This window comes from Tamandua tetradactyla, chromosome 24 (genome assembly GCF_023851605.1).
Source record: "Tamandua tetradactyla isolate mTamTet1 chromosome 24, mTamTet1.pri, whole genome shotgun sequence".
NCBI lineage: Eukaryota > Metazoa > Chordata > Mammalia > Pilosa > Myrmecophagidae > Tamandua > Tamandua tetradactyla.
Window position 1 is genome coordinate 17,732,163 of NC_135350.1, and position 17,189 is coordinate 17,749,351.

Here is a 17,189-nt window from a genome sequence, read left to right on the forward strand (position 1 = left end):
GCAAGCTAACAGAATACTAGAAACCTTTACAGAGACCTTGCTGAAATTGTAGAAGTCTGGTGCTAATGTATATTAAACACACTACTGGGCAGCCTGTTGTTGTAGGTCCCGAATGACACTGTGATTTCATCGTCTGTTCCAATTTTAATAAATTGTAGTGGCTGATTAGAGGATGGTTAAGAATAAGAAAACAATCATAAAGACTAGCAGATGGTAAGCATTCAAATTATGTCATCATCACTCTTATGTCTTATAAAGAATTCATTATAAGTTTGTCTATTTTAACAAGTTTTAATTTAGATTTCTGTATATGTTAAGATTATAGATTTTATTATACCACCGATTGATTAAAAAGCTTTATATGATGGAAACGGCAAGTTTTACTTCTTCCTAAAAAGATTTTTGAGTTTCAGTATTATTGCTTCACTTTTGCACATAAAACTGACTGCTAGGCTAAGCTTTATCATAATTAGAATAAGATAGAGAAAACTTGACATGACAAATTTTCTTCTAGCAAGGTAAAGATCCAAAGTCTATAAAATACTGTTATTTTACGTAGTTCATTTTGCAAGAGACTTTCAAGGTATCTTATGAAACATCTAGCTCAATCTCATTTTCAATGCACGAAGACTCTGCTCAACATGACAATACCTTATATTTAAAGCTACAATTTTGATACTAAACTCAACCCACGCTAATCCTGTCTGTTATAGTTTACAAAATTATTATCTTCTATAATATTTCCAATAGTTCTATGAGAATGGTATTAGCACGACCATATTATAGGTGTGAAACTGAGGCTAAGAGAGGTAAAGGGCAAGCCTGAAATCACACAGCAAATAAGTGAAAAAGAATGTCAGATCTCAAATTCGTCTGGATCCATATTCTTTGTACTTGGCATAACACAGTTGAACTTTTTTTTTTAACGGTAAAAACTTTATTTATGGTAACACAGAGATCCAACTCCTAACAAAAACCATTCTATTTGGTTGCTTTGTTTTTTGAAAAACATATTATTTTTCATTTTAGGTTTTAACACGTTTCTCCTAAAAAAAATTAAGATGGGTTAACATTCAGCTATAAAACTGATATAAAAAAAGAAATAAAAAATTTTCATAACAAGTGGTTAAGAATCACTTAAAAAGTGACATATAATTTAGTCAAGTATTCCTTTGTTCCTTCCCCTTTACCCCAGAAAACTTATTTTCAGATGCAACTGATAACCTTCCATAACCTTGTTTAAACTCTAACAGTTCTAATCATTTTGGGGTGAGTTCTAGAGATGTTGAGAGAACAATAAGAGAGCCTATCAATTCTGGTAATCCCAAAATAGATTTAATAGTTGCACAAATTCTTCCCTTTCATTTTCACTTACAGATTGTGGGAGGCAGAATTCCCGTGATTCTTTTCATTCATGTCTTCATTTTGCATGCACAAGCAACCTAAAGTTGCCAAGTTTATTGTCTTAGAGATACAGTGTAAAGTAGATAAAAACATGGAATTTTGAATAAGTTTATCATTTATGGAAAATATTTATTAATTCCAAACCTCTTATATCCATTCCATGCTTTCTAAAAATTCTACCATGAGTAAATCTGCAGTTTTTGATCGTTTGTATTATTAAATAACTCATGTTATTTTTACTTTTATTTTGCCGGTAGTCATACATTTTGGGGCAGATTAAATACAATATCTTTGCCACATGGAAAGTACTTTTTGAGTGATTGAACTTAGGAAAATGTGTTCCTCTTCTCTTAAGAAGATCCTATTTGGTTGCACTGGAGGAAGACATGAGAATTTTCATGACCATGTGAGAGAAATTTTTGTAGTCTGGTTGGGTTAGATCTTCAACTCATAAAGGATTCTGTTTGAATCTGAGTGAGATGAAAAAAATGTGTCAAATTTCCTTACTCTTTCTGTTTTTGAACCAGTTTCTTTATAACAACTGGCCCTACATTTTCTTGGGATTTTATACTCTTTCAGATGCCATAATCGAAAAGGGATAAGTAAAAATTTAATATAGTCTAGAGGATAGAAAAAACTTGTACAAGTTCACATTTCTAGCCTCTAAACTGAGACTAAATGAATCTTCTGAAGGGTATAATGTATATTCTACTACTGAGTTTTAAAATGTAACTTTAATAGTATAGTAATTACCACGTGACATTTTTCATCCCTAGTTTGAATGTTTTCTAAATTAATTAAATTCTAAAGATATACTTTCTAATAGAAAGTTAATCAGCTATTTTTCACAGGGAAAAAAATCACTGATTTTAAAAACAAACACCAAAAAACAAAACAAACAAACAAACAAACAAAATGCCAAACAATGGAAAGCCTTTGCTTCTGTCCACATGTTTGACTTAGTTAACTTGCTGGGGCTTTTGTATTCCAGCCCTCATATGAATCTTAAAAATATTTCTTTAAATTTTATATTTTTCAGTTTACAAAGATACAGAAAGTAAAAATCCTCCTTATTCCATTCACCAAAGTAACCACTATCACTAACAATATATTCCTATATTCTTTTTTATTTTTTCCCCCAATATATACACTGTCTTATGCATACTTTAACACACTGTTTTGCAACTTGCTTTTTTAGAGTACAATTAACACTTTAAAAGATAAGTAAGATGTAAGATAAGTAAGAATCTTGAAGTATTTTCAGTAGTTGAAGGAATTCTAATAGGGAGTAATTGTAGGGGAAGGTAAACTGGGGTCTTGGAACTAAACTGCTTTAATATATCTTTTTCAAAACAGCCTTTAAGATGAAATAGTTGGTGATAGTAGCATGACATGTTAAATGCAATTAACAGCACTGAAATGTATATTTGGATGTGATTAAAATGGGAAATGTTAGATTGTATATATGGTAACAGAATAAAATTTTTTTTTATCCACAGAACTGCATAACAGTGAAATCTAAGTTAAACCATGGACTATAGTTAATAGTACAATTATTAAAATGTGCTTTCATTAATTGTAACAAATATTCCACACCAAAGCAACGTGTTAATAATAGGGTGGTATATGGTAATCCTGGATTTTCTGCATGATTGTTCTGTAAACCTACAATTTCTCTGAAAAATAAAAATGAACCAGTCTTCCTAAAAAGATTTAATTACTCAAAACAAGGGTATTAAATTTTCAGATAATTTTTAATACTGCTTGTAAATTACAAATAAGAAAAATAACTTTCATAAACAAATTTAGCCTAAATATTAGCCTAGCTAGTTGTTTCTGTCAAAATTTAGAATTATGGAGTCAAGTCCTGCCTTCTTCAGGAATACGAGAATGTCTTCAGTGCTCAATCCCGTGGTTGCAGCCTTGGTCATAGGATGAAAGTACACCTTTTCATGTCCACCTTCCAGAAGCGCAGAATCTAGAACAAATTTCACATCCCCTTCATGATAGAAGAAAGTCAAGGATGCAGCACAGCCTTGGCCAAGTTTTAAGGTTGTTTTTTTTTTTTTGCGTGACCGTTGCACTGGCAAACCTCTCTGATTTTCAGTCCCAACATCCAACTGTTTGGCAAAGATCATTTAAATTTATTTGTCTATCATGAAGAACCGTCACCATCCAACAGCCGTTTCTCTTTTTGCTTTTAAGAAATAAGTTCTTAACTATGTGCTCCTTACAAACGTTGGACATGAAGCTTCATTTCTTCAACTGTCAACACTGTTGGTGGCTCCACGGCCTTGGGGCTCCCAGCGGCTATCCCGGCGGGCCAAGCCGCTGCTGCAGTCCCTGTGGCGGAGGGCGATGGAATTGAGCTGCAACTTTTAAAAAATCATTACAACAATCTTGTGAAATAGCCACGGTAGGAAATCTATACTCAGTTTTTACAAATGAGAAAAGTTATTCAAGTTTACAGCCCCGCTCACAGTAATGTTAGTAGCCATCAGAACAGCAGGGCAGGACACAGATTTCCTGTCTGCTGCAATACTCTTCTGTTTGCCACCTTGGTGTGTCTTTGCCTGAAAATTCTCATTAAGGGCATTCTTTTCCTAGAGATGTATTTATTACTTGACTATTGGGGAAAGAGTTAAAAACTACCTCACTTTGACTTGATCCAGTTGAGTCTTTAAAATAGTATATACTCATGAGCCATATTTTATTCTCAGAAAAGTTAAGATATACATTTAACTTTTAAGTTAATAGAGATAAATTAATGCAATTCTTAAGACATATGCTAATATAACTGCTAAAAGTACTTCTGATAGAAGGGAAAGAAATGAAACTATAAATAGCTTAAAGTGCTATTAGTACAAAGCTGAATACTTATTTAACATAAATTAAAAACTGAAAATTGGGTACAGGCAAAAAATATCTTGAAATGCACTTGGTACTATAAAATGTCTAGAAATGCAAGCTTTCTAATTCTGTTTTGCAAATAATTATAATCTGTATTTATATTAATCTTCATTCCAAAGCAGGATCCTGTGCAAAATCAGGAGGGCCATACACTCTGGGGTTGAAATATCCACATAGAGTCAAGGAGAAGAGGACTCACTACCAGATGAAACGCTAGGCACTCTTCTCTCAGCTGCTGATTAAAACACAAGTCTAGAAGTCTGTTTTGCAAAGCACAGCGAGTTTTCACATCCCCCATCAATACCCTGACTTGCAGAATTTCACTCGCTCCTTGATTTATCTTTTAATGTTCTGACTTGTTTAGCAGCCTGACTGTGCTGAAGTATTCTTTAACACACCCTGATTCTGATTTCCTAAGTGTTTACTACGATAGTTTTCTTCAGGTCGATGTTTCTGACTCTGATCTGGTTACATGACCCTGATTCTACATTTTTTTCTATACATCATGGCCTGCTTCTCTTCCTCACAGTTTGATTAGCTGAGCCTGAGCCTCTTCCTTGGACATTCTGGCTTTCAGTTTAGTAAATAAAAATGAGATAAACCTAAACTACCTAGATCATGCTTTTCCAGGTGGCTGCAACAAACTCTCAGGAGCGCTGTGGGATATTCTAAAATTTCAAGAGAACCTGCAGTACTTAATAACTGCTGAGTATCACACAACTAGGCGAGGTAGTTCACAGCTTCAACAGTAGATGGCGCTACATTCGCTTCATTGGCTAAGTTGGGTTTTTGGCGGTTGCTATAATAAAAAGCAGGACAATCAGTATGCAACAGATAATGGGGGCTGTAATGTCCTATCTGATTCTAATGTTTGAGAAGTAGTGCAGTGCTCAACAGAAGCACACATCCCACCAGTAAGTAATGATGGTTATTTAAGAATGAAATAAGATATCATGTTTTCCTTAAAGTAATGCTATTTCTCCCCCCAAAGGGCTGCTAAATTGTTTAGACATAATGCTTTTTAATATGTTTGAACTTAGTTATCTAATAAATGGAACTGCTAGCTTTGCTTTTGGTCTAGGGGTGCTGTGAAAAAGATTTCTGACACATTAAGGGTGAAAGTTTGGGAACCAGACATATAAATTATTTTGCTGTATGTGTTTGGAATATTTATTCATTTGTATTAGCACCTACTGTGTTTCAGGAACGGTTGCAGGTTCTAGTGGTGAACAAGTTGGGCAAAGGTTTTGCTCTCATGGTGTGCATGCCCCATCGGGGAGAGAAATAATAGATAATTTCAAAAATGGTTAAGTACTACGAAATAATTAACAGAGTAACCTGATTCTGACAAGGGCAGGGAAAAGAGTAAGTTTGATAGGGTGGTTCAGGGAACATATCTCTGCAGAGGTGACTTTTGCACTAAACAAAACCATAACAACAGGCAGCCATTTAAAGCACTTCAGAGATCATGCTTTACTCACCAACCACCAGTTTTATATCTTAATCATTTTTTTTGTTGGTTTTTTTACTAGCAGATTACACAATCCGAATCAGAGCAATGGCCGTGTTCTCTTTTTGTCATGGATTGTTTTTAATGGGGGGGGGAGGGAGGCATAAGAACTATTCCTCCTTTTCCTAAATAAGGAGAATGTGATATTTGGGTGCGGGCTTAACAAGTCTTTGTTTTTTCAGTATATATTAGTTAGCCATGCTGTAGTGTAATAATAAAGCTGGTATGAGATTCTTATCCCTTCCTTTTGAACTACCAACTGTTCTAAAAATATTAAAGCAAGTAATGATAATTTGCGGTGCTTATTTTCTTGTTCACCTTTTTTTTTTAATTTTACAAACTATAAATTGGGTGTGTACACTCTTTCCACTCACCCTCACTATTCTGTAAGTTTTAAGTCCTAGCATTTGATGGAAATAAGCACCACTGCATCCAAGCACGATATTACTGTGCACATTTTAAACCATTTAGCACTCCTACTTAAGTTCAGCCTATTTTATTTGTCCTATAATGTAATTCGTTTAAGGACTTATGCAGCATATCAAAGTTGGTATCTATCATTTTGTTTAAAAACATGAGTTTCTTTTAGAAACCTCCAACTAAGGAACATAGATCTCATTGTGTACTTTGAAGTTTTAGTTGGGAGATCTCTAAGTTAGTTGCTATCAACATTCCTAATTGTCCCTACAATTCCTTCTATTCTTGGCAAAGGTCTCCACTGAGTAGAAAATCAAAATCAATAATGATGCTATGCCACACTTCCCTCTTTGCGTCTTTTCTCTATGGCAATATTATTAGTAATCTCATAAATTAGGGGAAATAAAGTCATTTCTCCTGTCAAAGAGTAAAGGTAATCATGTCATCAATTCTTTTTTAATGATTAAGAACATGTATGTAAGCATGTAAAGACCTGTTGAGGTCTTTACCGTTCTAAGAGTCAATGACTCTTTCATGTTAGTAGTAAAAGGCAGAAAAAGAGAAAACATACATAGACACACAAACTCCAATTTCATGTTCCCATAGTAAAATTCAAGATATAAAAACCATAACCATGATAGTTTTGGTATATGAGTCAAGATTTGGCCATTTACCTTCGACAAGCTATGTCCCCAAATCTGCTTTATTAGCAAAACTGCAGTTAAAAAGAAAAGCTTTGGAAAACATTTTTAACAGAATATGCAATATGTAATAAGAGGGATGTTAAGAAAAGCTAAATATTTCAAATTCAGATTTATTTGCTTCATGAGTTTGACACACTTGGGTTGCAGAATATAACATTTACTGTAATATTTGGATTTTTTAAAAATCTGAATTTATATAAGAAATATATTTGTTTTAGTAATATAAATGTTAAACAACATACAAAATATCATATTTATGCTGTCAACAAGACATATACATATATATATATGAAACTGCCTATTATGTGCCTGAATTTATTTCATTCTAAAGTTTCTTCTGAACATATTATCTTCAGGTAGGCTAAAGATGCATATTTTAAGCCATAGGAAAATCATTACATTTTTTAAAAACTGGAATATAACCTGTAAGTGAAAGGTGAAGATAAAACGGAATCATAAAAAAATTTTGAAAAATCTGAACGCATGTAGGAAAAGAAGAAAAAAGAAAATGTGACAAATAGAAAGCAACGAGCAAAGTGACAGATTTACATCTAAGGGTCTTTCTGGTCAAATTTAAAGTGCTGGAGAGAACAACATAGAATAGTGGAATAATCAGTATATTAAGAGTGAGGAAATTTGTTTCTATCCCTATTTCTGTCACGTTTTAACTCTGTAACTTTGGGAAGGTCAGTTTAATTATCTGTAAAATGTGAAAGTTGAAATCAGTGACCTCCATAATAATTTCCAGTTATAAAACTGTATGTATCTAATAAAAAATAAATGAATCATAGCTCCTAAATATCTAAAAATAAATGGTGGTACAACTTCTAAATATCTAAAAATAAATTCAGTGAATTATGCTGATGAAGTATTTATAAAACCATAGGGAAAATATTTACAATAAATAATCCAGGGGAAAAAGGAAACAAAATCACAATACACTGTATGATCACTAGGAAATCAAATGCCCACAATAATGAACTCTGCATAGAAAAAATACTGTAAGGAAATTCAGAAAAGTTTCACAATGATGGTAAGACCAGGGATAATTATTTTTCTTTCCTTTATTTTGCCACATTTTTCATCAATAAGTGTATGTGAAGATTATGATGGTCTAGTGAAAAAGAAAGCTTTTAAATGCTCAGTACTACAACAAATAATAATGGTACAAAATGTACATTGCAGGCAGTGCGACGGTGGCTCAGTGGCAGAATTTTCGCCTGCTGTGCCAGAGATCTGGGTTCCACTCCTGGTGTCTGCCCATGTTAAAAAAAAAAAAAGTACATTGCATAATATCTATATTCCTGAAAATTTGTATATAAACAAAACATAAATATAAATCTAGCTCTCAAGGAAAAAGCAAAAATAGCTTTCAAATATTTTTGCTTTATTGAATGCTTCTCCCTGGCTCATGTCTTTTCTTTCTATCACTGTCCTTTAAGAGAAAATTCAAAGAGAACTTTCATGACTGAATTTTTTCCCAAGCTCTGAGATATGTGAAGACAGTTTCCCAATTTACAAAAGGGACAATGCTGCTTCTTCCTAACATCTAACATCTGTAAACCCCAAAGGTTCTTTCTTAAAATGTCATGATATGTGGGCCTGCTGAGGCAGAATCACCTGAGTCACTGTTGATGCAAATTCTGGAGCTAATCCTTGTTCTGATTCACAATGTGAGGCCTGAAAACATGTACTTTAATGAACATTCTAAGCTGATTCTTCTGTAAGCTTTAGCACAGTGCTCTAGGGCAGAGATTCTCAAAGCATGCTCCCTGGACCGGCAACACTGGCATCACCTGGAAATTTGTTAAAAATGCAAACTTTCAGGCCCTATGTTAGACCTACTGGGCTGAAAACTCTGGATTAGGGCTCAGAAATCAATAATTTATCAATTAATCTTGGCAAATCTGGTACACATGAAAATATGAGAATCAATGCTTTAAGGCAATGGTCCGCAGACCATTGAACAAATTTTTGTTTATCACGAAAAAATATTTTGTGCATGCACTCCCCTTCTGAATATATGTAAATAATATAAATATATTGCTGTTAGTCCATATGCCACATATTAGTCAAGCTTAATTTACTTTTGTAGATAAAAATACAAAATAAAGGGCAATTCTAATACTCTCTTCTATTTGTGAAATACCACATTTATACCTTAATCTGATTAAGATTAATCAAGAAGACAATTACAAATAAATATCACTTATGAATATGGGTGCAAAATATGAAGTTTGTGAACAGAATCCAACACCACATTAAGAAAGTATTACATCATGACCAAATGGAATGTAAGGTTGGTTCAATATTAACAAACCTATTAATATAATATACCATGCTAATAGATCTAGGGAGAAAAATGATATAATATCACAGATACTTAAAAAACATTTGACAAAATTCAACACCCATTTGTGATTTTAAAAAAAAGAATCCTAGCCTAGGACATGCTGGATACTTTTTACGTGATACATATGAATCTTAGTTGTAAAACAAGCATTTACCTAATAGGGAAACACAAGAGGCGTTACAACTGCTATCAGAGATCAGGATGCCCACAGTTCCTCTACCACTTGATAATGTACTGGTGCTATTAGCAAAAGTAATCAGAATAGTGAAATTAATTATATTTGATTTGATTTATAACAGAAAAAATAATTTTATATCTGAATTATAAAAGAAGAAAAACGACTCTATTTGTAGATGATCTAAAACAATAAAACAATTGTTAGAAAGCAGACTATAAACTCTAAATACAGAAATCCATAGCCCTCATATGTAAAAACAAAATCAAGTTAGAATATGTAATGGAAGAGAAAACTATTTACAACAGGACAAAAGAAGATAAAATCAATAAGAACTGACCAGCTGTTTTCCAAAGTAGTCCCACCATTTTCATTCTCACCAACTATGTATGAAGGTTCAATTTCTCTAGACCATCATTAAAACTTGTTACTTTATGTTTTTTTGTAGCCATCCTATTGGGTATGAAGTGATACTGCAATATGATTTTGATTTGCATTTCCCTGATGAATAATGATGTTGAGCATCTTTTCATGTGCTTATTTGCCTTTGTATATCTTCTTCGGAGAAATATCTATTCAGATGATTTGCTCATTTTTTTTTTGCCAAAAGCAGAATCTCTCTTTATTATTAAACAGGAGAAACAGGAAAACCTAAAGTTCTGTCAGACACAACGGAAACTTGGAAGACCAAGAAGAGGGCAGCAGAGACTGGAGAGAAATCCCAAAGCCCACATGCCCTCTGACCTGCGTGCCCTGGACCCTCGGGCCCCATTTGCTCATTTTTAAATAGGGTTATTTATCATTTCATTATGGAAATGTGACAGTTCTTTATATACAATAGATACAGTGCCTTATTATATATATGATTTGTGAAAATTCTCTCCCATTCTTCTGGATTGTCTTTTAAATTTCTTTTTTTTTTTTAGTAATAAGATTTCATTTATTATCAATATGACAAAATATATAAAATTAATTCTTACAAAATACATCATTCTTTGCTTCTAAATTTCTTTTTCCCCCCCATTATTTATTTTTATTCCATATGTTCTACTCGTCTGTTGACAAGGTAGATAAAAGGAGCATCAGACACAAGGTTTTCACAATCACACAGTCACATTGTTACAGCTGTATCATTATTCAATCATCCTCAAGAAACATGGCTACTGGAACACAGCGCTACATTTTCAGGCAGTTCCCTCCAGCCTCTCCATTACATCTTGAATAACAAGATGATATCTACTTGATGCATAACAATAAGCTCCAGGAGGATGGAACATCTGAATTCCAAAAAGAAACAGAAACTATAGGGAAAAGAATGGAAAAATTTGAACAGGGGATCAGGGAACTGAATGACAATATGAAGCGCACAAATATACGTGTTGTGGGTGTCCCAGAAGGAGAAGAGAAGGGAAAAGGAGGAGAAAAACTAATGGAAGAAATTATCACTGAAAATTTCCCAACTCTTATGAAAGACCTAAAATTACAGATCCAAGAAGTACAGCGCACCCCAAAGAGAATAGACCCAAATAGGCATTCTCCAAGACACTTACTAGTTAGAATGTCAGAGGTCAAAGAGAAAGAGAGGATCTTGAAAGCAGCAAGAGAAAAACAATCCATCACATACAAGGGAAACCCAATAAGACTATGTGTAGATTTCTCAGCAGAAACCATGGAGGCTAGAAGACAGTGGGATGATATATTTAAATTACTAAAAGAGAAAAACTGCCAACCAAGACTTCTATATCCAGCAAAAGTGTCCTTCAAAAATGAGAGAGAAATTAAAACATTCTCAGACAAAAAGTCACTGAGAGAATTTGTGACCAAGAGACCAGCTCTGTAAGAAATACTAAAGGGAGCACTAGAGTCAGATATGAAAAGACAGAAGAGAGAGGTATGGAGAAGAGTGTAGAAAGAAGGAAAATCAGATATGATATATATAATACAAAAGGCAAAATGGTAGAGGAAAATATTATCCAAACAGTAATAACACTAAATGCTAATGGACTGAATTCCCCAATCAAAAGACATAGACTGGCAGAATGGATTAAAAAACAGGATCCTTCTATATGCTGTCTACAGGAAACACATCTTAGACCCAAAGATAAACATAGGTTGAAAGTGAAAGGTTGGGAAAAGATATTTCATGCAAATAACAACCAGAAAAGAGCAGGAGTAGCTATACTAATATCCAACAAATTAGACTTCAAATGTAAAACAGTTAAAAGAGACAAAGAAGGACACTATCTACTAATAAAAGGAACAGTTCAACAAGAAGACATAAGAATCATAAATATTTATGCACCGAACGAGAATGCCCCAAAATACGTGAGGAATACACTGCAAACACTGAAAAGGGAAATAGACACATATACCATAATAGTTGGAGACTTCAATTCCCCACTCTCATCAATGGACAGAACATCTAGACAGAGGATCAATAAAGACATAGAGAATCTGAATATTACTATAAATGAGCTAGACTTAACAGACATTTATAGGACATTACACCCCACAACAGCAGGATACACCTTTTTCACAAGTGCTCATGGATCATTCTCAAAGATAGACCACACGATGGGTAACAAAGCAAGTCTTAACAAATTTAAAAAGATTGAAATCATACACAACACTTTCTCGGATCATAAAGGAATGAAGTGGGAAATCAATAATAGGCAGAGTGCCAGAAAATTCACAAATACGTGGAGGCTCAACAACACACTCTTAAACAACCGATGGGTCAAGGAAGAAATTACAAGAGAAATCAGTAAATACCTCGAGGCGAATGAAAACGAAAACACAACATATCAAAACCTATGGGACACAGCAAAGGCAGTGCTAAGAGGGAAATTTATTGCCCTAAATGCGTATATCAGAAAAGAAGAAAAGGCAAAAATTCAGGAATTAACTGTCCTCTTGGAAGAACTGGAGAAAGAACAGCAAACTAACCCCAAAGCAAGCAAAAGGAAAGAAATAACAAAGACTAGAGCAGAAATAAATGAAATTGAAAACATGAAAACAATAGAGAAAATCAATAAGACCAGAAGTTGGTTCTATGAGAAAATCAATAAGATTGATGGGCCCTTAGCAAGATTGACAAAAAGAAGAAGAGAGAGCATGCAAATAAATAAGATCAGAAATGGAAGAGGAGACATAACCACTGACCTCACGGAAATAAAGGAGGTAATAACAGGATACTATGAACAACTTTACGCTAATAAATACAACAATTTAGATGAAATGGACGGGTTCATGGAAAGACATGAACAACCAACTTTGACTCAAGAAGAAATAGATGACCTCAACAAACCAATCACAAGTAAAGAAATTGAATCAATCATTCAAAAGCTTCCTAAAAAGAAAAGTCCAGGACCAGACGGCTTCACATGTGAATTTTATCAAACATTCCAGAAAGAATTAGTACCAACTCTCCTCAAACTCTTCAAAAAAATCGAAGTGGAGGGAAAGCTACCTAACTCATTCTATGAAGCCAACATCACCCTCATACCAAAACCAGGTAAAGATATTACAAAAAAAGAAAACTACAGACCAATCTCTCTAATGAATATAGATGCAAAAATCCTCAACAAAATTCTAGCAAATCGAATCCAACAACACATTAAAAGAATTATACATCATGACCAAGTAGGATTCATCCCAGGTATGCAAGGATGGTTCAACATAAGAAAATCAATTAATGTAATATACCATATCAACAAATCAAAGCAGAAAAATCACATGATCATCTCAATTGATGCAGAGAAGGCATTTGACAAGATTCAACATCCTTTCCTGTTGAAAACACTTCAAAGGATAGGAATACAAGGGAACTTCCTTAAAATGATAGAGGGAATATATGAAAAACCCACAGCTAATATCATCCTCAATGGGGAAAAATTGAAAACTTTCCCCCTAAGATCAGGAACAAGACAAGAATGTCCATTATCACCACTATTATTCAACATCATGTTGGAGGTTCTAGCCAGAGCAATTAGACAAGAAAAAGAAATACAAAGCATCAAAATTGGAAAGGAAGAAGTAAAACAATCACTGTTTGCAGATGATATGATACCTTACGTCGAAAACCCGGAAAAATCCACAACAAAACTACTAGAGCTAATAAATGAGTACAGCAAAGTAGCAGGTTACAAGATCAACATTCAAAAATCTGTAGCATTTCTATACACTAGTAATGAACAAGCTGAGGGGGAAATCAAGAAACGAATCCCATTTACAATTGCAACTAAAAGAATAAAATACCTAGGAATAAATTTAACTAAAGAGACAAAAAACCTATACAAAGAAAACTACAAAAAACTGTTAAAAGAAATCACAGAAGACCTAAATAGATGGAAGGGCATACCGTGTTCATGGATTGGAAGACTAAATATAGTTAAGATGTCAATCCTACCTAAATTGATTTACAGATTCAATGCAATACCAATCAAAATCCCAACAACTTATTTTTCAGAAATAGAAAAACCAATAAGCAAATTTATCTGGAAGGGCAGGGTGCCCCGAATTGCTAAAAGTATCTTGAGGAAAAAAAACGAAGCTGGAGGCCTCACGCTGCCGGGCTTTAAGGCATATTATGAAGCCACAGTGGTCAAAACAGCATGGTATTGGCATAAAGATAGATATATCGACCAATGGAATCGAATAGAGTGCTCAGATATAGACCCTCTCATCTATGGACATTTGATCTTTGATAAGGCAGTCAAGCCAACTCACCTGGGACAGAACAGTCTCTTCAATAAATGGTGCCTAGAGAACTGGATATCCATATGCAAAAGAATGAAAGAAGACCCGTATCTCACACCCTATACAAAAGTTAACTCAAAATGGATCAAAGATCTAAACATTAGGTCTAAGACCATAAAACAGTTAGAGGAAAATGTTGGGAGATATCTTACAAAACTTGCAATTGGAGGCGGTTTTATGGACCTTAAACCTAAAGCAAGAGCACTGAAGAAAGAAATAAATAAATGGGAGCTCCTCAAAATCAAACACTTTTGTGCATCAAAGAACTTCATCAAGAAAGTAGAAAGACAGCCTACACAATGGGAGACAATATTTGGAAACGACATATCAGATAAAGGTCTAGTATCCAGAATTTATAAAGAGATTGTCCAACTCAACAACAAAAAGACAGTCAACCCAATTACAAAATGGGAAAAAGACTTGAACAGACACCTCTCAGAAGAGGAAATACAAATGGCCAAAAGGCACATGAAGAGATGCTCAATGTCCCTGGCCATTAGAGAAATGCAAATCAAAACCACAATGAGATATCATCTCACACCCACCAGAATGGCCATTATCAAAAAAACAGAAAATGACAAGTGCTGGAGAGGATGCGGAAAAAGAGGCACACTTATCCACTGTTGGTGGGAATGTCAAATGGTGCAACCACTGTGGAAGGCAGTTTGGCAGTTCCTCAAAAAGCTGAATATAGAATTGCCATACGACCCAGCAATACCATTGCTAGGTATCTACTCAAAGGACTTAAGGGCAAAGACACAAACGGACATTTGCACACCAATGTTTATAGCAGTGTTATTTACAATTGCAAAGAGATGGAAACAGCCAAAATGTCCATCAACAGAAGAGTGGCTAAACAAACTGTGGTATATACATACGATGGAATATTATGCAGCTTTAAGACAGAATAAACTTATGAAGCATGTAATAACATGGATGGACCTAGAGAACATTATGCTGAGTGAGTCTAGCCAAAAACTAAAGGACAAATACTGTATGGTCCCACTGATGTGAACCGACATTCGAGAACAAACGTGGAATGTGTCATTGGTAACAGAGACCATCAGGAGTTAGAAACAGGGTAAGATAATGGCCAATTGGAGTTGAAGGGATACAGACGGTGTAACAGGACTAGATACAAAAACTCAAAAATGGACAGCACAATAATACCTAATTGTAAAGTAATCATGTTAGAACACTGAATGAAGCTGCATCTCAGCTATAGGTTTTTTTTTGTTTGTCTGTTTGTTTATTTGTTTGTGTTTTTTTTACTATTATTATTTTTATTTTTTCTCTATATTAACATTCTATATCTTTTTCTGTTGTTTTGCTTGTTCTTTTCCTAAATCGATGCAAATGTACTAAGAAATGATGATCATGCATCTATGTGATGATGTTAAGAATTATTGATTGCATATGTAGAATGGAATGATTTCTAAATGTCGTGTTAATTTCTTTTTTTCTTTAATTAATAAAAAAATAAATAAATAAAAGAATAAGCTCCAGGATAACTCTGTTTGGAATTTCTCAGCCATTGACACTTTGTCTCATTTCCCTCTTCCCCCTTTTGGTCGAGAAGGCTTTCTCAATCCCTTGATAGTAAGTCTCAGCTCATTCTAGGGTTTTTCTGAATACCTTGATGCTGAGTCTCCGCTCATTCCAAGATCTCTGTCCCATGTTGCCAGGAAGGTCCACACCCCTGGGAGTCATGTCCCACGTAGAGAGGGGTAGGGTGGTGAGATTGCTCGTTGTGTTGGCTGGAGACAGGGTCTTTTAAATTTCTTGACTGTGTCTTTTGAAGGACACAGTTTTAAATTTTGATGAAGCCCAATGTATCTATTCTTTTATTTTGTTGCTTATGCTTAATCCAAGGTCATGAAGATTTACTCCTTTGTTTTCATCTAAGAGTTTCATAATTTTAGCCATAACTTTCCTATCTTTGATCCCATTTTGAGTTAATTTTTGTATATGTGTGAGGTAGAGGTTAAGTTATTTTAATCTTTATGATGGAATTGTTTGCTTAATTTCATTTTCTGATTGTTGCTAGAGTATAAACATACAACTGACTTTTGTATATTGATCTTGAACCCTGCAACCTTGCTGAACTTGCTGGTTGTCATAGTTATTTAGTGGACTGCTTAGGATTTTCTATGGACAAGGTCATGTCATCTACAAGTAGACATAGTTTCCTTTGAAATTTGGATGTCTTTTATTTCTTTTCTTCCCTAATTGGCCTGGCAAAAGCAGGCACTCTTATTTTGTTCCTGATCTGAAAAAGAAAACATTCAATCTTTCATCATTAAGTATGATGTTAGCTGTGTTTTTTTTTTTGTTTTGTTAAGGTCCTTAACATGTTGAAGAAGTTCCCTTTGTTCTGAGTTTGTTGAGTATTTTTATTATGAAAGTCAGTTGGATTTTGTCAGATGTTTTTTTTTGTGCATATCCATGAAATGATCACATGATTATTGTCCTTTATTTCATTGTTATGGTGTATTACATTAATTAATTTTGGGGTGTTAAACCAACTTTGCCTTGCTGGGGTAAATTCCACCCGGTTTCCTTTTTCTCCATTGCTGGATTTTTGTGAACTTTTGTGTTTGTTGAGTTTATCAAGAACGTTTGTGCCTGTATTCAGAAAATATACTGGTCTTCCTTTCTTGTGAAGGCTTTTCAGTAGTTTAAAAGTGTTATGGGTTAACAATTCTGAAACTATTTTCTGTGAATTCTAGGAATAAGCAAATGACTAAATAAATATATTGAGGATAACAGTGATCTTAAGTTTTTTACTAGTGGAGAAAGGAGATACAAAGAGAGAAGGAGCACAAACATGGGAGGACTGTAAGGAACTCCTTGAATCTGACTCGGAATTGGAAGTATCTGTATGACCTCATGGTTATATACATATGCAAACTGACATATATATATATATACTAACTGTGTCCACTAGGAAGCAAAGGT

At 34.1% G+C, this 17,189-nt stretch overlaps 2 protein-coding genes and 1 pseudogene across 2 annotated transcripts in view; 1 reads left to right on the top strand and 2 right to left on the bottom strand.

Moving 5' to 3' along the window:
- Positions 1-17,189, bottom strand: part of GSTCD (glutathione S-transferase C-terminal domain containing) — a 206,605-nt gene that overhangs the window by 75,968 nt on the left and 113,448 nt on the right. The gene's annotated exons all lie outside the window — the stretch shown is intronic.
- On the bottom strand, positions 2,419-4,879 carry LOC143668503 (prolyl-tRNA synthetase associated domain-containing protein 1 pseudogene; annotated as a pseudogene).
- Positions 3,702-17,189, top strand: part of INTS12 (integrator complex subunit 12) — a 158,953-nt gene continuing 145,465 nt past the window's right edge. Inside the window, exon 1 of the mRNA XM_077142635.1 lies at positions 3,702-3,820. The gene's annotated coding sequence lies outside the window, so the exon portion shown is untranslated. The remainder of the gene's footprint in view (positions 3,821-17,189) is intronic.